The 27076-nt window shown below is 42.4% G+C and overlaps 2 protein-coding genes across 2 annotated transcripts in view; one reads left to right on the top strand and one right to left on the bottom strand.

Moving 5' to 3' along the window:
• UBAC2 (UBA domain containing 2) overlaps window positions 1-27076 on the bottom strand; it is a 199669-nt gene that overhangs the window by 82896 nt on the left and 89697 nt on the right. The window lies entirely within an intron of this gene.
• GPR183 (G protein-coupled receptor 183) overlaps window positions 1-27076 on the top strand; it is a 131632-nt gene that overhangs the window by 97208 nt on the left and 7348 nt on the right. The window contains exons 2-3 of the mRNA XM_068267975.1: window positions 4117-4282; window positions 26484-26714. The gene's annotated coding sequence lies outside the window, so the exon portion shown is untranslated. The remainder of the gene's footprint in view (window positions 1-4116; window positions 4283-26483; window positions 26715-27076) is intronic.

Genomic DNA, 27076 nt, shown 5'->3' with positions numbered 1-27076 from the left:
CTTGATTGGCTGTTGTGAAAGGGTTTCTCTTCACCGCGGAAATTATTCTGTGATCATCCACCACAAAGGTATTTTTGCGTTGCTGAGTTCATCGGTGCTTGCTTTCTTTTTCAGGATGTACCAGACTGTATATTTAGCCATTTGTAATATTGTAGCAATTTCTCGGATTAGTTTTTTTCTGTTTTCACAGCGTAAGGATGGCTTCTTTCACCTAAAAGGAGAGCTCCTTTGACCTCATGTCTGTTCACAGCAAAATCTTCCACATGCAAGCACTACACCTCATATCAACTTTTGTGTAATGAATAATGATATAACAACAAACTTGCTCACACCTACCCAAGAAATAGCATTTGAGTCAATTGCCCAATTACTTTTGAACTTCTGAAATGAAGGGATTGTGTTTGAAAAAAATGCTTTAGTGGCTTCACATTTTTATGCAATTGTTTTGTTCAACTCATTGAATTAAAGCTGAAAGTCTGCACTTCAACTGCATCCGAGTTGTTTCATTTGAAATTCATTGTGTTATGTACAGAACTAAAAAAGTTTTTTCTGTCCAAATATTTATGGACTGTATGCACTCACCTCCAACCAAGCTGCTTATGTGGCGTTCATCTTTTTAAGGTAAGCTTATGTCTATATGTCAATAACTGGCCACATTTAGAGGAAAAACCTTATCAAGTTCATATGGGGGGAAAAAAAGAAGATGCTAAGCAAATTATGAAAGGGCTTCTATCCATCTATTCCCAATTGATCTGCTCCTGCTAATCTCCCTGTAAAGGAAAGTATCTTGTTTGTAAACTGTGCTGACCTTATTACAAGTGAAAACAAGTAATGTTTACATAAGAGTTGTAAGTTAAAACCTCATCCAATCACAAAAGCATGATTAATGTATACAATGTATTTACTTGCTATACATAAAAAGAGCTTTGTGTGTGTTTTCTAACATCACAGTGCTGGTAAAACATTCAGCTAAGCATCTCTTAAGAGATGCTTAGCTGAATGTTTTACCAGCACTGTGATGTTAGAAAACACACACAAAGCTCTTTTTATGTATAGCAAGTAAATACATTGTATACATTAATCATGCTTTTGTGATTGGATGAGGTTTTAACTTACAACTTGATATGGGGATGAGCAATAAAATATACATACCTGGGGCTTCCTCAGCCCCCTCCCACGCAGGGTCAATGCAGCTAGCCATCAGAAGATTGTGGAACACTTCATGCTTCTATCTGCTGAAAAGCTTTATGGAGATGAAGATTTCATTTTTCAGCACGACCTAGCACCTGCTCACAGTGCCAAAACCACTGGTAAATGGTTTACTGACCATGGTATTACTGTGCTCAATTGGCCTGCCAACTCTCCTGACCTGAACCCCATAGAGAATCTGTGGGATATTGTGAAGAGAAAGTTGAGAGACGCAAGACCCAACACTCTGGATGAGCTTAAGACCGCTATCGAAGCATCCTGGGCCTCCATAACACCTGAGCAGTGCCACAGGCTGATTGCCTCCATGCCACGCCGCATTGAAACAGTCATTTCTGCAAAAGGATTTCCAACCAAGTATTGAGTGCATAACTGAACATAATTATTTGAAGGTTGATTTTTTTTGTTTTAAAAAAACTTTTCTTTTATTGGTCGGATGAAATATGCTAATATTTTGAGATAGGAAATTTGGGTTTTCATGAGCTGTATGCCAAAATCATCAATATTAAAACAATAAAAGGCTTGAACTACTTCAGTTGTGTGTAATGAATCTAAAATATATGAAAGTCTAATGTTTATCAGTACATTACAGAAAATAATGAACTTTATCACAATATGCTAACTTTTTGAGAAGATCCTGTACTCTTGAGGCTTATGAGTGGCTTACACCGTACAGAGCACCCTCTGTATTTACTTTCATGTAGTTTTCTCTTTATGGTAGACTTGGATATTGAGACGCCTATCCCTGGAGAGGAGAGTGTTGTTCACTTGATTGGCTGTTGTGAAAGGGTTTCTCTTCACCGCGGAAATTATTCTGTGATCATCCACCACAAAGGTATTTTTGCGTTGCTGAGTTCATCGGTGCTTGCTTTCTTTTTCAGGATGTACCAGACTGTATATTTAGCCATTTGTAATATTGTAGCAATTTCTCGGATTAGTTTTTTTCTGTTTTCACAGCGTAAGGATGGCTTCTTTCACCTAAAAGGAGAGCTCCTTTGACCTCATGTCTGTTCACAGCAAAATCTTCCACATGCAAGCACTACACCTCATATCAACTTTTGTGTAATGAATAATGATATAACAACAAACTTGCTCACACCTACCCAAGAAATAGCATTTGAGTCAATTGCCCAATTACTTTTGAACTTCTGAAATGAAGGGATTGTGTTTGAAAAAAATGCTTTAGTGGCTTCACATTTTTATGCAATTGTTTTGTTCAACTCATTGAATTAAAGCTGAAAGTCTGCACTTCAACTGCATCCGAGTTGTTTCATTTGAAATTCATTGTGTTATGTACAGAACTAAAAAAGTTTTTTCTGTCCAAATATTTATGGACTGTATGCACTCACCTCCAACCAAGCTGCTTATGTGGCGGTCATCTTTTTAAGGTAAGCTTATGTCTATATGTCAATAACTGGCCACATTTAGAGGAAAAACCTTATCAAGTTCATATGGGGGGAAAAAAAGAAGATGCTAAGCAAATTATGAAAGGGCTTCTATCCATCTATTCCCAATTGATCTGCTCCTGCTAAACTCCCTGTAAAGGAAAGTATCTTGTTTGTAAACTGTGCTGACCTTATTACAAGTGAAAACAAGTAATGTTTACATAAGAGTTGTAAGTTAAAACCTCATCCAATCACAAAAGCATGATTAATGTATACAATGTATTTACTTGCTATACATAAAAAGAGCTTTGTGTGTGTTTTCTAACATCACAGTGCTGGTAAAACATTCAGCTAAGCATCTCTTAAGAGATGCTTAGCTGAATGTTTTACCAGCACTGTGATGTTAGAAAACACACACAAAGCTCTTTTTATGTATAGCAAGTAAATACATTGTATACATTAATCATGCTTTTGTGATTGGATGAGGTTTTAACTTACAACTTGATATGGGGATGAGCAATAAAATATACATACCTGGGGCTTCCTCAGCCCCCTCCCACGCCGTCCTCTTCTCCCTCTCCATTCGCCTGCAATTGGCCCCCGAAAGTCATCCGGTCTGAGGCCAACTGCGCAATTGGCGTCAAGTCCTGGAACTACAGTTTAATAGGGAACGCAAGCGCGATCCTTTCCTGCCGGTTCATGGAGCTCCGCTCCATGATCAGCCTGCTAGCTGCGATCGTGGCTAGCAGACTGTTTAGACCTGAAAGGGGAAAGTATTCCCATTTTTTTACATTTGTACAGCGCTGCGATCTCCTGCAGCGCTGTACGAGGGACACTCGGCTGTCCCTCAGAGCGGCTCCTGGTGCGTGGCCTCTCATAGGCTGATGCCTATGAGAGGCAGGGATGAGTGCTGATCCTATGCCGATTCAGGATGGCACAGGGGGGAGGTAGGAAGGAGGCAGGAAATGCCTCCTTTTTTTTTAAATAAAAAAAACACAAGATCGCAGCAGCGATCAGAATCCTCCAAAAGAGTGTCCTATTAAGGACAATAAAAGGAGGGGAAATTAATTTGTGTGCCGAGTTGTAGGGCTGTACAGCATGCTGACAAAGCTGCACAGCCCTCTATTGTGAAAAATGGCCTGGTCACTAGGGGGGTGTAAGCACATCTTATGTAAAAAATTCACATCAAAGTGCGATCTGGACAGGCAGGCAATAGATAGTTGGAGTTTCCCCACCACTCTTGCCTGCTGGAAACCACTGCAGATTTGGCCCGTATTCGGTATAGTGGAAACAGGCTCTATGGGATTCCAGAAAAGTCATATTTAGGATTACGACTACAGATACAATCATTTATCTTATCAGGTTTGCTTTCACTCCTATCATGTGTGAGACTTGCTGCTGAACACTCTGATAAGCGCTTCAACATTACTTATCAATTTATTATTCTCTGCCTCAAGAACTGAACAGTGTAGAGGTCCGGTATCAGGACTTTATTATAATCTCGTCAGTCTTCTGCTTTCCACAGACAAGATGTTGCTTGGCAATACAGCGAAAGATGTGCAAAACCACAAGGCAGAAAAAACTGCTGATTATGACACCAGAAACGCACACAGGAACCTTTCTTGAAATGACAGGAGGGAACTTGCAACTCATATGTAATACGCAGGCAGACAGAGCACAGCTTCTATACTGTAAGTATGAATATTATACATTCTCCATTAGATTATATATACACACGCACACAATACACGTTATGGGATTTATATTTTGTGTAATTATCCTGTGCTCCCTCTATTATTACTGATGATCACTGTTTGACAAGAGTTGTTGACCTTTAAATTGCTGACACGTGGGAAGCAGATATCTCAGATTTTACCATATTATAACTTTGTTACATGTACAATAGAAATATAAAAAAACTGTAAATTTAAAGAGAATGTGTGCAAACACAATAGTCAATCAAAAAAAAAATGTTTACACTGAAGGAAATGTCAATTTCTAAAACAGTTATGGCATTAAAACATGTACCAGTCTTAATGAGGATAAAGAAAAAAAGGAATTCATGACTTATGAAGATCATTTCTGTTCATTTATGTAATATAATGCTGCACTGTGTCTGTCCAAAACTCGGTGTGAGGAATAGATAATTCCTATTTAAACAAAGATTACCACAATAGTCATCTTGAAAATACAATACTATTTTATATTCCTTGCTTGGTGGGAGCTTAAAAGGTATTTTATTGATATATTTCTAAGGTGTAAAAACACCTCCTGAGAGAAAACTCAGGAGAAAGGGTAACTGCATAGGGGACATAGAATATTAGGTTCCAAATAAGCAGTTGCTTCAATCGAACATTACTGCTTGGAAAAACGTATACTCTAAAGTTGTTTCCGTGGAAATCTGAGGAAAGCTGTGGTAAGGTGTTGTGTATCTGGAAGGTGATTGCACTTCTCCTTTGCAAAGCTAACCCTCAGATGTAAAAGCAGTAAAGTAGTACTCTGTCCACACATCATGTATTCATATCTGCTACTAGTACTAGGCAGATGCATCTGCATCCTTGATACGAGTACTATTATTGCAAAACCTAATACTGAACTAAGATTTAAGGGGAAAAATGTTTTCTTAAAAACAAATCTCTCCAGGATGGAAATGGAAGCTGCCAGGTGGGGAGGCTGTAACCCACTTCAGGTTCCCTTTAAAGCCCCTTACAAGGCACGTTTTGCTAAATCTATGTGGGCAGTTGTGGAGCTAGTTCAGGATCCTGGTCCGGATCCTGGACACCAGCCATATCCTGCACTACAGGCAGCCATTGCTATAAGCTGCAACCTTCTCAGTGAGATTAAGTCAGTGCCTGCCCCCATGGAATATGAGCTGAGCACTAGTTTGATGCGATCCAAGCAGCAGCACAAGCCAAAGAGTTTGAAACTCTCTCTCTCTCTCTCTCTCTCTCTCTCTCTCTCTCTCTCTCTCTCTCTCTCTCTGTTCTCAGCTGCACGTAGTCATGTGAACACATTTCTGGGCAGGATTTTGGCTGCAAAAGTCTCTCAAGTCAATGCCGTAACTGCAGCAGAGCACACAAAAAGAAGATGCCCACAACAGATGATAATTTAACAAGTGAAATCTATTTTAGTATCCATAAATGTGGGAAAAGAGTGGGGGATCTCTGGTAACAGTTCAGTTGGTCTTGCTGCAACACATTAGTGGGTGTCCTGTGTGGAGGCAAAATCATTACATTTTCTTGCAGGATCTGAATAAATATATAATTTGCAGGTCACCCAACATTCACTTTTATGTCAGTGGTAAGGTGTGAGGTAATGAGAAGCTGCAAGATCTCTTCACAGGAATCCATGAGATTATCAACTGACTTGGTAAAACAAAAGCAGTAGGCAACAGCTCACCTCAAGGCACTGCATATCTTAAAAAACAACTACACTGGAATACAGGATGGGAAGTGGTAATGTACTAACATTTAAAGTGGACCCAAATTAAAAATACAAGATTTCAGAAATAAAACCGATTTACTAAATTAGAATAATAAATAGCAGCCTTTTTTCAGCTGCATGATGACAAATATAAATTATTTTACATTTATTGGAGGAACCCCTCCCTTCCTTTCATATTGCCGGGACAGAATCCGGCAGACTGGTGGAGTAGATGGTGTCCGGCAATGGAGGAATTGCTAATGGCTGCCCCAGTATAATCCTAGTTATGAAAAGAGAAGGGTGAAAAGCATGCACTGAAATGCTCATAGGCTTGAAGGAGTGTTTATTTATCTTGGTATGTGTCCGAGTGGTGCAACTAAATATTTTGAATTAAAAAAATTGTTTTGGTTGGGTCCGCTTTAAGTATGTCTATAAAAAAGGCCCCTGATCAATAAGACTGCATTCCCACTAAAGTGGAAAACTTTTTTTTTGTCCATTTTATCTCATCACAAAACTGACAGTAAACGGACACATTTTATAAATAGGATCCCTTCACACTTGACAGTCTGCAATGGATCAGTTTGATTCATTGCTGTAAGCGGACCGGACCTCTGTGCTGTCCACGATTTTCCCTGAAGAGCAGACTCATTTCACATATAGCCACATGGTTGAAACGCATCCGCCCTAGGCTCCAGCCAGACCACAGTGGACCATCTGAACAGCCACTACACTGTCCGCTCACGCTGTCCATTCATGGTCCAGCATAAGTGGGAACCTAGCCTAAAGGTGGCCATACACTTATAGATTTGCAGCAGATTCAACCATCAGATAGATTTCTGTCAGATGCCTGTCAAGTCAAATCTGACAGAAATCTATCTGATGTGTGCCACACACTAAGAACAAATTTCTAGGCGCATCCTGTACACACAAGTGTAGGCAAACGGTTTCAGTATCTAAACATCTAAATATCGGTTAATGGCTTTAAAGAGGAACTGTAACCAAAATAACCTAATGAACAAATATTGCTTATTTTTTTTACAATATTGATTTATAAAGAAGTCAGTGTCTGCCCACATCTTTCCTCTCCCTTATTCACTTTCAGAAATGTATCACAGGCAGAAACATATTTAGCACTGGCAAGTGATCTCTGAGGAATGATCATTTACTGAAAGTTCTAAAGCCAGTACAAATACATATCTGATCTCCCAGAATGCTCTGGAGGGAGAATTCTGTATGTAAAAAAAGCCTAGGCTAAGCTTCGGTGGGAGGAGGGGGCTATGTACTAATATACATTAATATATAGGTATAGGAAGGGTTTATGATGCTGAAACCACGATAATTAATGTAAAAGTGTGCATCCTTAATCATTTACTGCATTCTACGCTGTGTCGTGACAGTTCCTTTTTAAAGGATCAATGTCACCCTGCAGCGGCAATGGAAAAAGCTTCAAGCACATTTCCCAGGCAAAAATAAGCACAGACTGCAGGGATTTTTCTTTATGACCAGTACAAACACACTATAATATATGTAATGTCCAGCAGGTGGTGCTACCGTTCTGACTGGACGTTGATTCAACGTCCGCGCTAACGAACCGTTCCGACGCGATCGTGCGCACCGGACAGGGGAGATTAAGCTGTCATATGACAGCTGGCATCTCCCCTCAGTGATCAGCAGCCATCGCGTTTGGCTGCTGATCACGTGATCACTACGATTGCCGTTGGATCGTAGTGTTCAATTTGACAGCTGCGGCGGTAGGGGGAAAAAAAAGAGGATCCACTCACCTCCCTGCCGTTCCCGCGACGATCAGTGCCCCCCACCGCTCTTGCTGGCATTTCTGCTCCTTCTGACGCCAGCACCGGGTCCCGGCTTGATGACGTCATCAAGCCGCGACCTGGAACTGAGCGGCAGTAGGAGCTGAGATGCCGGCTGGAGCGGAGGGATCCGCTGTGGCTCGTCGCTGGAGCCTGGAAGGTGAGTGATTGCTGCTGCACACAGGGGGGACAGCTGGCCACCATGGGGGGGGACACTGCCCAGCCAGACCCTGCAGGGATCCAGCTGCCTGACCCCCCAAACGCGCCCCTCCCCCCTTCTGCAAAAATGCCTGGTCCTGAAGGGGGGTTAGGCGGCCGGTCCCAAAAGGGTTAAAAAGGTAAGATGCAGAGCCCCTATGTCTTGCTTTATTATATGTTGGATCAAGTCGTTTGACTGCTAACAATCACTTATTCACTGACCAGCCACAGGTCATTGCAATCAGCCCCTGATCATCAATCTGCACTATCTTGTAATTTTTTGTATGGGTATACAGTATTATCATCTTTAAACTGTTTTAACACAATGGAGACTCTATGTACTGCAGTTACTGTGGTTACTTGTGGGATAAAGTTCTGCTTTTGGTTGGAATCTCCCTTTTTCTTAAATTCCATTATTATTATTATAAATTGTGAGTAGTAGCGTTAGGAGAGCCCTACTATACCTAGTTACAGTTCGTTTGGTTGAAAAAAAAAAAAAAAAAAAAAAAACGACATTTGTCCATCAAGTCCAACCAGAAAATAAATATATAAGCATTAGGTACCTTTCTCTCCTGCAGCCTTACATATCCCAGTTGATCCAGGGAAGGCAAAAAAAAAACAAAAAAAACTTTTACAAGGCTTTGGCCAATTAACCTTTAGGCTGGTTTCACAGTGGGACGTTACAGGCGCACGTTAGAGCAGCCTGTAATGCAGCCCACCGCACAGTAAAGAAAAATTAATGGGGCTGTTCACAGTGCGGACGTTGCGTTACATTGTAACGCTGCATCACAAGACAACGTACTGCATGCAGTACTTTGGACGCGGCTGAGCCGCGTTAGACTGCTTGCACATGCTCAGTAATGTTGGGGAGGAGCGGAGAGCTGCCAGGCACATGGCTAATTAATATGCACTGCACGTTATGACGGGCAGTGTTTACTTCCTGGAGCAGCCGCTCTGTGCGGCGATTGGCCGGCGGGACCACGTGATGCCGCATGCGCACAAGAGTGCGCATCACGGCATCACTGACGCCAGAGTGAGCTGCACAACGCGGCTCACTCTGACGTCCAGATCCAGCACCACCAGGCGTTCCGTTAGGGGGACGTTATGCGACCTTAATGCCCCCTCTAACGCAACGTCCTGGTGTGAAATTAGCCTCAAGAGGAAAAAAAATCCTTTTCGACTCCAGGTGACAATCAGATAAAATCCCTGGATCAACTCTGCTAGTAATCAGAGCTGCAGATGTCCTTCAATGAAAGCATCCAAACCTCTTTTAAATGCAGATATAGAATTTGTTATAACTACTTCCTGTGGTAAAATATCCCACATTTTAACAACTTTAGGAAGGAACTATTTTTCTAATAGATGGCAAAACCTTTTTTCCTCTACACTATACAGGTATGTAGATCATGTCCCTATGACTTTTGTACAAGCCTAGGGACAAAAAGCTAAACGGCCAAACTTTTGTATTGCTGTCTGATGACTTTATGCATGTTAATCGTGTCACCCCCTTTAGCAGTCTTTTCCCCAAGCTAAATAAGCCCAGTTTGTTTAACCTTTCTTGGTAATTGGACCTTCCACCCCCCTGATTAATTTTAGTTGCCGGTCTCTGTACCTGTTCTAGTATGTTAATGTTCTTCTTATAGTGTGGTGCCCAAAACTGTATCCCATACTCCAGATGTGGCCTTATAAGGTGATTTATACAGTAGTATACTGCCATCTTATGGTTTTATTTCCCATGTATGCATCCCAGAATTGTATTTGCTTTAGCTGCTGTTGCTTAGCATTAAATACGAGTGATTAACTTGTTATCAACCAGCGTTCTGAGCTGTAAGCCATCTTATATACCACTGGCACATCCAAAGTGCAAGACCTTACATTTATCTACATTACATTTCATCTGCCATCTGTCTGCCCATATAACCATACTTTTGATATCCTGTTGTAAAATGTCACCATCCTGCTTAGTGTTTATAATATTGCATAATTTTGTATCATCTGCAAAGATTGTGGGGAGCAGTGTCAAAAGCCTTTGCAAAGTCCACATACACCACATCTATAGCCTTCCCAAGATCTAAAGGCGCGTACACACTACAAACGACAGGTCGTCAAGACCCGCCCGCGGGGCGGCCGTTCTGCCGACAGTTTGCTAGTGTGTACAGTCTGTCGGCAGGCTGATAAGGCTGGTTTTGACAGATCCGCACAGCGGAGGTGTCAGCATGCTTCGGAGCCAGTAACTATGCGCCGGCCAGAAGCGAAGAGGAAAGTACATACTGCGCACACAGGGCGCAATATGTCCGGGGCAAAGGTCAACAAAGTCACCAGGACACCGGCAAGTATACAGCACAAACGGCGGCAGACAGAGGGCACCAGGAGGAGAGGCCAGTATGTACTTTTTACCCACTACACACTGCATTTACCATTTTTACCAGAGCCTTTCTGTCCTGGTATCCTTTAAGAATTATCCCACCTTACTTATTACCCAAAATATATATATCTCTCCTTACCTGACTTGCCTTATGATTTATTGCTCCTTATCTAATCTTATCTAACTTAACTCATGTAACTGACTTAAGCTGGCCATACACTAGGCCGATTCCCGCCAGATCGACAGCAGATTCGATCACTGGGATCGAATCTGCTGTCACATCGTTACCGCAACACGCCGAATTTCGATACATTTCGTCCGATCCCGTCAATCGCTCCGTGCGAAAAATTACCGTCGATCGCGCGCGGGTAGGGAGCGCGTCGCTAGCAGCGTTCGAGTACCCGACGACCGACGCAATAGTCCGCATACATTACCTGCTCCGCCGGCACGATTGGCCCCGGTCACCGCTGCTCCGTCTCCGCGCTGGTCTGGTCTCCAGGTCCGGCATGCTTCACTTCTTCTAGCCCGGCAGGAAGTTTAAACCGTAGAGGGCGCTCTAGGACCTGGAGACCAGAGCGGAGACAGAGCAGCGGTGACCGGGGGCAGTCGCGCTGGCGGAGCAGGTAATGTATGTGGCGGCGGGGGGGAGCGGTGGCAGCAGCACCAACACCACCTAAACAGATTGTGAACGGTTTCAGGCTGAGATCGGTTCACAATCTGTTTGCAGTAAAGGTAGCCATACGATCCCTCTCTGATCACATTCGATCAGAGAGGGATCTATCTGTTGGTCGAATCTGATGGCAAATCGACCAGTGTATGGCTACCTTTAACTCAATGTTTATCTCTCCTTATTTGACTTAGCTTATGATTTATCTCTCCTAAGTGATATTTTTACAACTTGTCATAAAGTGCCTTTTAACCTCTTGAGGACCACAGGTTTACAGCACTTCACAGCTTTACCAGTTTATTGTTCGGCCATACAATTTAGCACCTAAATGAATTTTACCTCATTTTCTTCCTACTAATAGAGCTTCCTTTTGGCGGTCTCTGATTGGTGCTGCGATCTTTATTTTTTTTTATTAATAAAAGATTATCATTTAATAGAAATCCCTAATCTATTCGCCCCCCCCCTCAATTAGCCCTATACTGCGATAAATACACTACACTACACATACATACGCATCAGCCTATGTATTATTATTATTATTATTAGATTTATATAGCGCCAACATATTACGCAGCGCTGTACAATAAATAGGATTACAGACAATGATAACAGGGGTGACAGAACAATATAGGTAACAGACCATAGATACAACAATACAGGTAATAGCAATAAGATACACAACACAATGCAGATAATAGTACAATGCCAGATCATAAACTGGAATGGTAGTGGTAAAAAATTACCAGTTCCAAATTCTGTGTAAAGTGCACACAGTCAAGTATGATACACAAGGGGAGAGGGCCCTGCCAAAGGCTTACAATCTAGAGGGAGGGGCTGGTGACACAAAAGGAGGGGGTGCATCAAGAAGTTATTGGCAGAAAGGATTAGGATAGTGTTGAGTTGAAGAAGTGAGTTTTGAGTGCTTTTTTGAAGGTGTTGAAGGTGGGAGCGAGCCTGATGGGCAGTGGGAGAGAGTTCCACAGGATAGGGGCAGCTCTAGTGAAGTCCTGCAGTCTGGCATGGGAGTGCGAGATGCGTGGGGTGGTTAAGAGGAGGTCGTTGGAGGAGCGAAGTGGGCGGCCAGGTGTATATCTGCTGACCAGGTCAGAGATGTAGGTTGGGCAGGACTTGTGTATGGATTTGTATGCCAAACATAGGATCTTGAAGCTAATTCTGAAGTGAATTTGAAGCCAATGAAGGGATTTGCGTAGGGGAGTAGTGGAGACAGAGCGGTGGGAGGAGTAGATGTATGGGATTAGATTGTTAGCCATTGGGAGGTACAGTTGAGTGACAAGGCTTTCCCCTGTACAGTGCTGTGCTAGATCACAGTGCTGTACACTTCTTTATTTATTTATTTATTTTTTATGTTTATTTCAACCTGCCAGCTCCGATCGCGGCTGGCAGGCTGATCGACATGGCCCCGCTCTGTTTTCTGCAAGGAACGTATGCTCGCACGAGCTCTCGTTCCCTGCAAATCTCATCTTTATCGAGGTCACGCCACCTGGTGGAACTGAGGAACGAGAGGGCCACTCTGCGGCCGTCATCCTGCGTTAGTGATTAGCATGTGACGCCTGGTTTAGTGGAGCGCACACGCAGCACGGAGGAGACAGAGGCGTCAGCGTGCTTCTGAGCCTGTAACTATGCGCCGGCCAGAAGTGAAGAGGAAAGTACATACTGCGCACACAGGGCGCAATATGTCCGGGGCAAAGGTCAACAAAGTCACCAGGACAACGGCACTCCTAGGAGATATTTTTTTATCCTCTGTTTAAAATCACTTTTCAGCACTCTGCAATTGAAAAAGTACCAAAAAGTAGGCAAAAAATTACTATTTTCTTGCTTGCTGGCAGCTAACAAGGCATTTTATTAATAATGTTTGAAAATATCACATAGGAGAAAACTTGGGAGAAAAAGCTGATTGAATATGGGCCATGAGCTGCAATCATCTGTGCTACCTGGATCATTCAGTCAACTGTCAACAACAGCCACCGCATCCTGGTGATAGTATTCTATGTAGTAAACGATCATGTATGGTTTTGACACGGCTTACGTAGTTTCTATATCAGTCAGCAGTTTACATAAAAGCTGCGATAATACTATCGCTTCTCAAGAAATACATTCTGGATAGAATGCAGTATCATATCATAATTCCCTAAATCAGAACTGAGTAGCAGCAATTCTTACTTCCCTACTCCCCTCTACCCTCCAAAATACATCTTAATTTGTGATAAAGCCTGTGCAGCATGTTACCAGCAATAATACTGGAATCACTGCTTTCCCTGACGTACCATGCAAGGACAATAGACTGTAGCAGATTAATGCTATTGTAAGGCTTGGTGATATAATTTGAGGAGTCAGTGTGTATGCCCAGGCTATAGGTCTCACTCTTCACCTAGCTATCCCTGCCTGACACACCACTGACACCTATACTGTCCCTGTCTGGCACACCACTAGCTGGCCCTAATTAGGACTAAAAAGGAAAACTCAGACCAAGAATTGAACTTTATCCCAATCAGTAGCTTATACCCCCTTTTACATGAGAAATCTATTCCTTTTCACAAACAGACCATCAGGGGGTGCTGTATGGCTGATATTGTGGCGAAACCCCTCCCACAAAGAAATTCTGAGTACGTACTCTTGGCAGTTTCCTGTCTGTGAACCCTGTTGCATTGTGGGAAATAGCTGTTTACAGCTGTTTCCAACTGCCAAAACAGCAAGCAGCAGCTACATCAGCTGCCAGCAGTAAAAATGTCACCATGTGATAAATGTCAGAATATAAATCAGGGATTTAAAATATTTTACAATGGGCAAACACTGACTAAATCATTTATACAGAATTATTGTAAAAATAAAGCACTTTATTACATTATTTTCTCTGGAGTTCCTCTAAGTGAGTAAGGCATACAAGCTGACAGAGAAGGCAGATATACCACCAGAAGCCACTACTGAAGCTAATAACACAGTTCCACAGTATCACATACACAGTTCAGGCAGAGCAATCAAAGTATATAATCTTCATGCAAAACTATTCAACAGCAATAGCAATTTGATCAGAGTTATGAAACAGTTCCAGCAGACTTGCATGCAGGATAGCAACAGATGATAATGGATGTAAGTATGACAGAGTTCCTTAACCTACCTGACGGTACGCAGTTTCAGGGGCTGCGTTCGCGGGAGGATTTCTTTTAATAAAATTTGATTTAATGGGGAACTTCAGCCTAAACAAACATACTGTCATTAAGTTACATTAGTTATGTTAATTAGAATAGATAGGTAATATAATTTTTTACCCACCCTGTTTTAAAAGAACAGGCAAATGTTTGTGATTCATGGGGGCTGCCATCTTTGTCATGGGGGCAGCCATCTTTTTGGTTGAAAGGAGGTGACAGGGAGCATAAGACACAGTTCCAACTGTCCTTTGTCCTGATAACCCCTCCCAGCTGCATGCGCTAGGCTTCAAATGTCAAATTCAGAATGTAAAAAAAAAAAAATTGCACCAAAACAGCAGAACGAGAACAACAACATCAGAAATCCCATCATGCTTTGCACAGCATCAGGGGGAAAATGCCCGGGAAGTTTTCTTCTGTGTAACTAAAAATGAGATTTGTATAAGAGAAACAAAGTTCTGATGCTGTGAAACTGTTAAAGAAACACCAAGCCTTTTCAGTGCTGCTGAGTCCATTTTTAGTCTGGAGGTTCACTTTAAATTCTTAAGCTAGCACTTCGCTAGCTAACTATGCCCCCCAAGTCCCCCGGCACCACTGGCAATATTTACCCGTCCGCGATCCCGCGAGAGCTGCAGCTTCACCATTTAGCTTCAGTCATCCATATGGCGACGATCATGTCATGCGCAGTCCCGATACTCCCCATAGCGAAGCCTGGAGCTTATTGGGAGGCTGCGCCATTGCGAGATACCTGGGGGGTACGTATAACAGCGGTGATCGGGGGTCGGGGTAGAGTGGAGGGACTTGAAAGACATAGTTAGCTAGCCAAGTGCTAGCTTAAGCCTATAAATCAAATTTTATTTAAAAAAATCCTCCGGGGGCCATGTGATCCTCTCCAGCGGCTAGCCCCAGCGTAGGTCGAGCTTACCGCCAGGGAGGTTAAGTCTGCATGCAAGATTATGTGAACAGTTAACAGAAGTCCCAGATGATAAATGACGAGTTATGCGAGAGTATATGCACCAGTGTTGCCAACTCATCCCTTTAATTACTGACAAATATGAATTATACAGGTTTCGTGGCTAAGTAGATCCAGTTAAGGCACTGATTATGTGGAAGTAGCCCCAGAACCTGTATATCTTAGATGTGTCAGTAATTAAAGGGATAAGTTGGCAACACTGATATGCACACTGTTAACTGATCGATAAGAAGAGTAGACCTTATACTTATCGTCCAGAGTTAGTGGCATACAGGGATTAAACAATAACAGTCCAAGGTCGGTCCAGGCGGCAGGCAAGGAATGTCCAGTAACTTAGAGGTTGGTCCAGGCAGCAAGTAAAGGGTTATCCAGGAATCAAGCAGAGGTTAAACACAACAGAGCAGTCAAATACAATCCGAGGTCGAAGTCCAAAATATCAAACAATGATCAGAGTGCGCACCCAGCAACTAGCCAAAGCTATGCTTATCACGGGCGATAACTGGGAGCACTCTGCACATTTAAATATCAATCATTCTCCAATCAGTGGCCGGCCTCCTTCCGCACAACCAATCACACAGCAAGGCCCTGTCGGGAAGAGATCAGCTTACCCCGCTCCAATCTATTATCAGACTATTGTTTACCCTTGCGGAGGGCGTACTGTGAATGCGCCTTCCGCCTATCAGTGTGTGTGGACTGTGAGTCACCGGCAGGGCCGGCAGCAGGGAACAAGCGACAAGACCCGGAAAGTGACAGATTCTGCCTAGGTCTCGGCGGCACTTTCACTGGTAACAGGTACATTCCTTATAGCTATATTACTGTAACTAACACTTCCATAAACTAAACTCGATAGTCATAGATAGCAACTGAGTAACAGTAACTACATACAGAGATGTAGTGACTATAACAATTTACACAATTACAGGGCTTAAAGATAGTCTGAAGTGAATATTAAAAAAAATTCCCAAATAATCACCTGAGGACAGGGAAGGCTCTGGGTCCTAAAGAGCATTCCCGCTCCTCTCCTGGCCCCAGCATTTCATAGCTGGCTCCCCCATTAGCAGTCTCCCACCGGTGTGTCGGAGACTGCTGTCTGCCACTGCAGTAGGTTTGGGAAGTCTATGGGAGCCCGAGTGCTCCTGAAGACAGGCCGCTCCATACTGAGCATGCGTGAGTATGCGCTTACGCGCACTCGTGCATATGCAGTACGGAGCTGTCCGTCTTTGGGAGCACTCAGGCTCCCCAAGATTTCTGAAGCCTCCGGCGGTGGGAGATTTGAACAGGGGGAGTCAGCGCTGGAACATGGGGACCGTGTGAGGAACAGAAAGGCTGATTAGGACCCAGAGCCTTCCCTCTCCTTAAGTACAGTATGTGGGGTTTTTTTGTTCCTCAAAGATCCATACATATACAAACAAATGACCAACTTCGTGGAAAGGACTTTACTGGCTACATAAACAAGCAACAAGTCTTACTAACTATGTTGTTCGCACAATGATATTGCCAACGGCAAACTTATTTAAATACTGCACACGCAAGTGGAAGTAACATTACACACAATAGGCATGTATTCTGTAGAGCAATGTTGTTTAAACGACATTGTACACACGTGGCTAATTGCACAATATCTGACCAACATTTGTCTGAGTTGTTCCATCAGTCGCTTGGTTACATTTTTCAAAACAATTTCCACCTGATATGGCAAAATCTGTTAATCGTCAAATGTTTCCTTGGACTTTGTAGAGGGTGTGTACATAGCTTAAAGAGGAACGGTAACTGATACCCCCTTTCCCATGAGAAATCTTTATCTTTTCTCAAACAGATCATCAGGAGGTTCTGCATGGCTGATATTGTAGTGAAACGACTCCCACAGTGATGTCAACACCAGGGTACTGACATACGTACTAAATATCAGAATGTAAATCAGGGAGAGGAAAGATTTTACAATGGGCAAACACTGAATAAATCATCTATAAATAATTATTGTAAAAATTAAGCACTTTTCTTCATAACTATATTTTCACTGCAGTTCCTATTTAAGAGTCACTTAATTACTCACAAATTGCCGACTATCTTCCACCTACAGAGACAGAATAAGACCTGCATAGCTAAGTAAAGGAGAGCTTGTTCAGCCAATCACATCTTCCAACAACCCTTAAAGGGGAACTGAAGTAAGAGGTATATGGAGGCTGCCATATTTATTTGCTTTTAATCAATACCAGTTGCCTGGCAGCCCTGCTGGTCTATTTCTCTGCAGTAGTATCTGAATAACACCATAAACAAGCATGCAGCTAGTCTTGTCAGATCTGACTTTAAAGTCTGAAACACATGATCTGCTGCATGCTTGTTCAGGGGCTATGGCTAATAGTATTAGAGGCAGAGGATCAGCAGGGCTGCCAGGCAACTGGTATTGATTAAAAGGAAATAAATATGGCAGCCTCCGTATACCTCTTACTTCAGTTCCCCTTTAAAGGACAGATGAACTGAGAGGGATGTGGAGGCTGCCACATTTATTTCCCTTTAAACAATACCAGTTGCCTGGCTGTGATGTTGGTCCTCTACTTCCTCAGTAGCCCTACTCTCTCCCTAGACCCTTAATAAGCCCCTCTCTTCCACTCCACCCCTCACCATCTTGAACAGCATCACCCTCTCCCTTCCAGACCCTCAATAACCCCTCTCTCTGCCCACCCACCCTCCAGCATCCTCAATCGCTCTACTCTTAATCCCCAAGCCACTTAACACCCTCTGTTCCTTCTCACTCACTTCACAGCACTCTCAAACTAGCCTTCACTCTTTTCTCCCAGATCCTCAATAAAGATGAACACACATGCACAGTAACTGCTGCCCTTAACGATTGTCATGTAGGTGGCCATGTGCTCTTCTGCCCCCAACCACTCTTCACACTTCCACATAAATAGTGGGCAAATGTCATTAGCTGTTCAACCTCTGACAAAGCGGGTGGGACCTGCAATACACGTGAGGTTCACAACACCCAGGGTATATAGCCCACTCCTTCTGTACAGGTGATTTTTTTGCAGGAGGCTAGTAGTCAACTTTGAGGGAATTTTGCATATTTTCCCTATTTTTTTGCCCACATATACAGTGCACTTTAGCACCGACAATTTCCTATCTGGCATGAAGGGGCTAATTCTTTATGTGGAAGTGTAGAGAGACTATTTTGTTGTCAGCACACAGCACTTTGTATTTGTAAATATGAATTCATAGCACTTTTTGAACTTTGTGGAACATTGTTGGTTTCAAAGGAGGACTTTGACAAGATCGGTTATGGGGGGTAGCAAAGTATAGCTTCACTCAGGGTATTGTGAAACCTTTGGCACGGCCCTGCATATACACAGGACTCCCTCAGACCTCTTCAAGCAGCACTGTGGAAAACTTTCCATTTAGCATGGTCTACTTCCTGGAAAGTTTACACACAAAGCACAAAACAATTAGTAGCTAAGGTATCTGAAACTGCCGCCCACAGTTGTGTAATGAAGCTAGGCATTTAGGTCACATCTCAAAATCTCTTCAAAAGGGGAAATGTGATCAAAATGTATTGTCACATCAAAACAGCAGCCACACAGGAATGTAAGATTCAGAAACAGAGAAAGCTGTAAAAGGCTGTACTGTATTTACTGAACCCAGATTTCCTAAAACAAAGCCCCCAGAAATGAGGTAGAGCTTTTGGCTATATGAGGTTGTATGATATATAGGGAGGTTACATTTAATACATTATAAATAGAGATGGATGAAATTGGTATTGGTATTCTGTTTTCATTCAAATCTCGACTTTACAAATGTCAATTCTCAACTTGAATTGCAATTTGCATCAGAAATTTGATATTCAGAGGTCAGACACAATTACAAAACCCCCAAAAATGCCATTGCAACCAAAATTGTTATGGAGACCTGAACACCTGAGGAACATGACCCAAGTGAAATTTAACAACTTGCCAAGTTTTTTTGTTTTTGCCAAGTTTTTTTGTAATACAAAGAAAGATTTGGTGGGAAATTGTGGTATTTACAGAGCACTGACATTTTCCAGAGGGTGGCCTATAGCTGTTATTGTATGGACATGGCTATACTTGTAACAGGACTCACAAGTCTATACTCTTTGTTTGTTATAGGGTACACAAGAAAGTATACTTGTGGACATATACTTTTCACAATTTTCAGCTTAAAGGATGTCTTAAGTGAGAGCGATATAGAGGCTGACATTTATTTTCTTTTAAGCAACATCAGACCTGTGGCTGTCCTGCTGATTCTCTGCCTCCAATACTTTTGGCCATAGACCCTGAACAAGGATATGCAGATCAGGTGTTTCTAACATTATTGTCAGATCTGACTGTTAGGCTTGGTGGTGTATTCTCCACAGTCAGCATGCAACGCATGAGCTGACGTGAAGGAGGTACACACACCAGCACAAGGAAACAGGCTATCCCTAGTATAGTGGAGGGGAGGACCGACTCCAATAGGAGATTGTGGCGCACAGAGCCGGTGCAGATCCGACAGCCACAAACAATACTTTCACGATAACGTCTCAGCGCAAGGTAGCGCTGAGCGCATAAACTAGAACTGAGGAGATCAGGACAGGTAGACAGAATGAACGCTTGCTAGCTAGCCGCTACTTAGTGACAGCAAGCGTCCACAACAAGACAGACTGGGATGAGGCAGCCAATGCGTAGCAGCGATGGCGTGCCTCACAAAGACAGGACAGGATAGTCAGGAAATAGCAGGATCAAGATAGATGAACGTAACACAGACAAATATACAGTAAGTATGTTTTCCTAGCGTATTACAATTACAGCTATCAATGAAACTATTTGTAACGTCTGACTAACATATGTATATATCGGCAATGAACCGATATATGACATAAGCAGGAACACTGACTAGGACTGGAGCAATACAGGGAACAGGACTCAGAAGGATTCGCTATCTCTTCGCAGAGATGAACGCAATCCACAAACGGTAACAGAACAGGATTCAGAAGGATTCGTTATCTCTTCGCAGAGATGAACGCAATCCACAAACAGGAGCAGGATAACTAACTCAGCACGGGTGATCACAATACGCGCAAACTACCAAAACGTGCTGGAAACTGACTAACTGAACACAGGATATAAACAGTTCGTGTACGTATACATCAGCGACACTGATGTATCAACGTAACACAAATACAAGGAAAATAATAAACGTGCTGGTATGCATATATATTGGCAATGAACCAATATATGATGCAAGACCAGCAAAGTATCTTTAGAACAAGAAACTCGATCTGGGGCTGAAGCAACAGCAAGACAGGCTTAAACTGAAGCTATGATAGCCCGAGGAGTCCTGCAGGAAGCAGATCTTTATACTGAGGTCATCCAATGGGAGCAGACATGCAGATTCCAACACAGGTAAATGATAATCAGTCACAAGCTGACAGCAGGGAAAGGCAGACAAAGCTATGCAGCTTGCATGGAAAGAGATCAGAACTGCCTGAGCTGCAGCACTACTACTGCCAGCAATACCTGCTGCAGCAGCGATCATGACACTGACAAGATTAGCTGCATGCTTGGTTCTGCTGCGATTCAGACACTACTGTAGCCAAACAGATCAGCAGGGCTGCCAGGCAACAGGTATTGCTTAAAACAGGGCTGTGGAGTTGGAGTCGAGGAGTTAGAGAAAGACCACAAGCTCAGTTCAAGTTAAGGCTCGAAGTGGCAGACCAAGAAAAATTTTGGATAAACAGAAGCGACGAATGGTGTCAACCCACAGACCAGCACCAAAATACCTACAACATCATCTTGCTGCAGATGGAGTCACTGTGCATCGTTCAACCACTCGGCGCACTTTACACAAGGAGATGCTGTATGCGAGAGTGATGCAGAGGAAGCCTTTTCTCCATCCAAATCACAAACAGAGCTGCTTGAGGTATGCTAAAGCACATTTGGAAAAGCCAATTTCATTTTGGAATAAGGTGCTGTGGACTGATGAAACTAAAATGTAGTTAATTGGGCATAACAAGGAGCGTTATGCATGGAGGAAAAAGAACACAGCATTCCAAGAAAAACTCCTGCTACCTACAGTAAAATATGGTGGTGGTTCCATCATGCTGTGGGGCTGCGTGGCCAGTGCAGGGACTGGGAATCGTGTCAAAGTTGAGGGACGCATGGATTCCACTCAGTATCAGCGGATTCTGGAGACCAATGTCCAGGAATCAGTGACAAAGCTGAAGCTGCACAGGGGCTGGATCTTTCAACAACCCTAAACACTGCTCAAAATCCACTAAGGCATTCATGCAGAGGAACAAATCCAACATTCTGGAATGGCCATCTCAGTCCCCAGACCTGAATATAATTGAAAATCTGTGGTGTGAGTTAAAGAGAGCTGTCCATGCACGAAAGCCATCAAACCTGAATGAACTAGAAATGTTTTGTAAAGAGGAATGGTCCAAAATACCTTCAACCAGAATCCAGACTCTCATTGGAAACTACAAGAAGTGTTTAGAGGCTGTAATTTCTGCAAAAGGAGGATAACTAAATATTGATTTCATTTCTTTTTTGTGGTGTCCAAATGTATGCACCAGCCTCATTTTGTTTAAACTATTATTACACCCTTCTGTAAATCCAATAAACTTAATTTCACTTTGCAAATATCACTGTGTGTGTCTTCTACCGTATATGATATATTTAACTGACATTTTCTATCGTAACAACCAATGATTTATACAGGAAAATCATGACGATTAACAAGGTTGCCCAAACTTTCGCATACCACTGTATATAAACTTTAAATAAATTGTATAGGCTTTCTGAAATTTCAATGTAGCAAGACTGACTTCCGCAGCTGGTGAGAGGAAGTTGTATATGGAAGTGTCTAGACAAAATAACTCTATGCTTGTAAAACGGATATTTCACATTCAAAGACCTCTATGGAAGTGTGTAATCCTTAACCATATGAATAAAACACTCACTGCCAAATAAATATAGAGTATTGTTCCAATCACCCAAAAAGTAATTAAAAAAAACAAACAAAACAAAAAAAACACATACACTTCCTAAATCACCCTTTACATACAGTGGTGTGAAAAACTATTTGCCCCCTTCCTGATTTCTTATTCTTTTGCATGTTTGTCACACTTAAATGTTTATGCTCATCAAAAACCGTTAACTATTAGTCAAAGATAACATAATTGAACACAAAATGCAGTTTTAAATGAGGGTTTTTATTATTTAGTGAGAAAAATAACTCAAAACCTACATGGCCCTGTGTGAAAAAGAAATTGCCCCCTGAACCTAATAACTGGTTGGGCCACCCTTAGCAGCAATAACTGCAATCAAGCGTTTGCGATAACTTGCAACAAGTCTTTTACAGCGCTCTGGAGGAATTTTGGCCCACTCATCTTTGCAGAATTGTTGTAATTCAGCTTTATTTGAGGGTTTTCTAGCATGAACCGCCTTTTTAAGGTCATGCCACAACATCTCAATAGGATTCAGGTCAGGACTTTGACTAGGCCACTCCAAAGTCTTCATTTTGTTTTTCTTCAGCCATTCAGAGGTGGATTTGCTGGTGTGTTATGGGTCATTGTCCTGCTGCAGCACCCAAGATCGCTTCAGCTTGAGTTGACAAACAGATGGCTGGACATTCTCCTTTAGGATTTTTTGGTAGACCGTAGAATTCATGGTTCCATCTATCACAGCAAGCCTTCCAGGTCCTGAAGCAGCAAAACAACCCCAGACCATCACACTACCACCACCATATTTTACTGTTGGTATGATGTTGTTTTGCTGAAATGCTGTGTTACTTCTACGCCAGATGTAACGGGACACGCACCTTCCAAAAAGTTCAACTTTTGTCTCGTCGGTCCACAAGGTATTTTCCCAAAAGTCTTGCCAATCATTGAGATGTTTTTTTTAGCAAAATTGAGACGAGCCTTAATGTTCTTTTTGCTTAAAAGTGGTTTGCGCCTTGGATATCTGCCATGCAGACCGTTTTTGCCCAGTCTCTTTCTTATGGTGGAGTCATGAACAATGACCTTAATTGAGGCAAGTGAGGCCTGCAGTTCTTTAGATGTTGTCCTGGGGTCTTTTGTGGCCTCTCGGATGAGTCTTCTCTGCGCTCTTGGGGTAATTTTGGTCGGCCAGCCACTCCTGGGAAGGTTCATCACTGTTCCATGTTTTTGCCATTTGTGGATAATGGCTCTCACTGTGGTTCGCTGGAGTCCCAAAGCTTTAGAAATGGCTTTATAACCTTTACCAGACTGATAGATCTCAATTACAGTACTTTGTTCTAATTTGTTCCTGAATTTCTTTGGATCTTGGCATGATGTCTAGCTTTTGAGGTGCTTTTGGTCTACTTCTCTGTGTTAGATAGCTCCTATTTAAGTAATTTCTTGATTGAAACAGGTGTGGCAGTAATCAGGCCTGGGGGTGACTACAGAAATTGAACTCAGGTGTGATAAACCACAGTTAAGTTATTTTTTAACAAGGCAGGCAATCACTTTTTCACACAGGGCCATGTAGATTTGGAGTTTTTTTTTCTCACTAAATAATAAGAACCATCATTTAAAACTGCATTTTGTGTTCAACGATGTTATCTTTGACTACCAGTTAACAGTTTTTGATGAGCAGAAACATTTCAGTGTGACAAACATGCAAAAGAATAAGAAATCAGGAAGGAGGCAAATAATTTTTCACACCACTGTATATACAGGTTTTTGTTATTTGTTAAGAGTACTCCATAATTATGCAGGGTCGATGGCTAAAAACATAAGGGCTGAGCCACACTACTGAGCGCTCTGCGATTCGTCCGCACTGCATTTGCGTTTTGAACAAAAAGCATTACCCTTAACTTACATCAGAATCCTGGAAAAATAGCAGTGATCGTTTTCTGCCTTTTTGCCGCAATTCTAATCCAACCTAACTTTTTTGTTCAAAACAGAAATGCGGCGCGGACGGATCACAAATCCCTTAGCAGTGTGGCTCAACCGTTAGAGGCAGAGGATCAGCAGGCTAGCTAGGCAATTAGGCAATCTGCATTGTTTAAAAGGAAATTAATAAGGTAGCCTCCATGGGCTTGATTCACTAAGACAAATAGCATGCCTTATCAAAGTTAATGCGCCTTATCAGAGTAACATAGCGAGCGCTAGAAACCTGCAGGGGGCTCATGGCAGGACAAGTGGAGCTCTCGTCATTGCCAATTAGCAGGCATAAGTTCGCTATGCTACTCTGATAAGGCGTGTTAAGTTTGATAAGGTTTTTTATCTCTGATAAGGCATGCTATACACGGTTCAACCCGATTGAGCCATTAGATGGCTCGATTGATAATTTCCGACATGTACGATCACCCGCCGGATCGATTCCGCGATCGATACCACGGGTGGGACAACAGAAAAAGATAAGGAAAACGAGCAGAAGATAAGAGAATTGCCCGCAGGGATGAGCGGGAATCGATCCGGCGGCATAATCAAGCGGTACAAACGTACCATGTATTCCCGGCATTAGTGAATCAAGCCCCATATCTCTCCCACGTCAGGTTTCCTTTAGCACAGAACCCAAAAAAGGAGGATGGATTGGTACCCTTGCTGGGCACCAGATTCTTTGCTTCCAAAGAGGGCACAGCCTTACATTGCCCTCCTAGAGATAGACCAGAACAGGGGAGACAAAATGTGAAAAAAGTTGGTCAGGACAGAAGAAGGCAGCTGTAGTTGAAGGCAGGCCCAAAGACAAATTGAATGTAGGTGAGTACAGAGTCACAACATGGAGAGGACAACTGTAGCAAGGCAGAAAGTGATACGGAATAGTAGTTACAGTAAGGCAGAAGATCAGGGCAGCCAGCATATAATCAAAAACTGTCAATTCAGCGTCAGCAGCAAAAAAACATACAAAGTGAGGCAACTAGGTCAAACTTTGAACACACAATAGCTGATAAGAGGCGTCATCCGCTGGTGAAAAGCATTTAGATACTCCTGTCCGTGAACAGTGTGCATGCTAGTGTGTGCGCATAACAGAGGATGCTGAAATGTACACCTAAAGTGTGTGCCAAAACTCAACATCATGCAAGTATGCACACACTTCCAATCAAAGCACAATTCCTCAACCATCCCCCCCCCCCCCCCATTAACTTCCGACAAACACTCAAAACACAACTGAAAATTACAATTCCATAGGTAATTGCAATAAAGGTCCTCTGCTCTGCAGGGAATGTAGAAGAGAGTAAATGACAACGGTGCCGTTTTTAAAATCTGACTGCATAGACATATAATCAGCCTTCACCCACCAGTTAACAACATCAGAAAAGAAACTAACATCTTAGATCTAACAGTATTAATTGTGTGGACTATGCAGAGGGAACAAACCACATCCTATTATGTGTATTGGTGGCTTAGAACTGTTTCAGTTATATAACCAATTCTGTTATGCAGGGTGTCTCTCCTTTTACTCTGGGAATGAATTGCATCCTTGCCTCTGCTCCCCTGAACTGCATGCAGTATTTGTTTTCTGTGCTTTTGGTCATTGACTTTCACAGCCAGGTGGTACACATAGTGGTGGTTTATTTTACTTGTAGTGCAGTTCTCTTCGGTTAAAACGTAAGCTCTGTAACACATTAGAGGTAAGCAACAATGGACTTGTTCTTAATTGAGCCTTTAGGTATTATTGATTTTACAGATGCAACACCTACCTGATCCGAATAGTTGCTGGGCTAGTAACAGTCTTTAATACATTTATGTGAATGTTTTGGTGTATTTTTGGATTGACTGCACTAATCTTATCATTACATAATCTATTGACACTTATTATTTTGGTTATCTGAGCACACATCCAATTTTGATGGGCTGGTTTTACCACTTCTATGTAGTATGGGGGCCATACGATTTTGAATCCTATAAACCGATTGTATGGGTACGTTCTTATACTACATGGAAATACTAGAACTAGCCAATCATTGGTGTGTGAGATTTGGGTGTGTCTACACACCCTCTGTTTCTTCTCCAGGCAACACACATGCAAAATAGAGAACTGGAAGATCTAAACCATTCACAACACGTCTGGTTCTAATCCAGTTCAGAATTATGCCTGAAGAAGAATATTGTGTTACAAAAACTTGCAAGGAAATCATCTACAGTTCGTTATAAAATGCATTACCTAAAACACTGTGTTATTTTGACAAAAAGTATTTTTCTTAACCATGGCCTGGACAGTGGAGAACGTAAATAGGATTAAATTATTATATAAAGTGAAAACATACAGTACTAACACATGGTAGTTGAAGTCAAACAGCTATAATGGGACTACTTTTTTTCCCTTTAGGTACAGCGTCTGCTCATCCATGACTGGAAGGAGTTTATTTGCCTGTTGCAGCAACTGCGTCCATCAATATAGATTCACTTATGTTACCAAAAGCTAGATCACAGTTTGTTTGTACTGACAGCAACAGATCAGGAAAGCAACTGACTTCAGCTACTGACCAGGAATATTTCACAACAAATTCAATATTGCCAGCCAATACCTTTGCTTTTGGGTTTCGTTGCATAGAAACATGTAAGTATGCCTATACAGTATGTCACATTTTTGTAAATATTTACTTAAATCTCTTCATGGGACAACACTTAACATATGACACGCTGATACAATGTAAAGTAGCCAGTGTACAGCTTGGATAACAGCGTAAAGTTGCTGTCCCTGTAAAATAACACACAGCCATTAATGTGTATTCCTCTGACAACAAAACTGAGCTGCTACACTTTCACCGGCATGCTCCTCCATTTCACGCTATGCATCCACTGGCAAAATTTGGTGTGTAAAGTGGTGGTGGTGTTTATCAGCAGGTGAGCTACTGTGTGCTCCCCCCTCCCCATGTAGAACGTGCACCTGAAGGTCAGATTAGATTGGACCCATCAGCT

This window comes from Hyperolius riggenbachi, chromosome 2 (genome assembly GCF_040937935.1).
Source record: "Hyperolius riggenbachi isolate aHypRig1 chromosome 2, aHypRig1.pri, whole genome shotgun sequence".
Taxonomy (NCBI): domain Eukaryota; kingdom Metazoa; phylum Chordata; class Amphibia; order Anura; family Hyperoliidae; genus Hyperolius; species Hyperolius riggenbachi.
The sequence above is the reverse complement of the archived record's forward strand: the minus strand, read 5'-3'. Positions and strand labels throughout refer to the sequence as shown.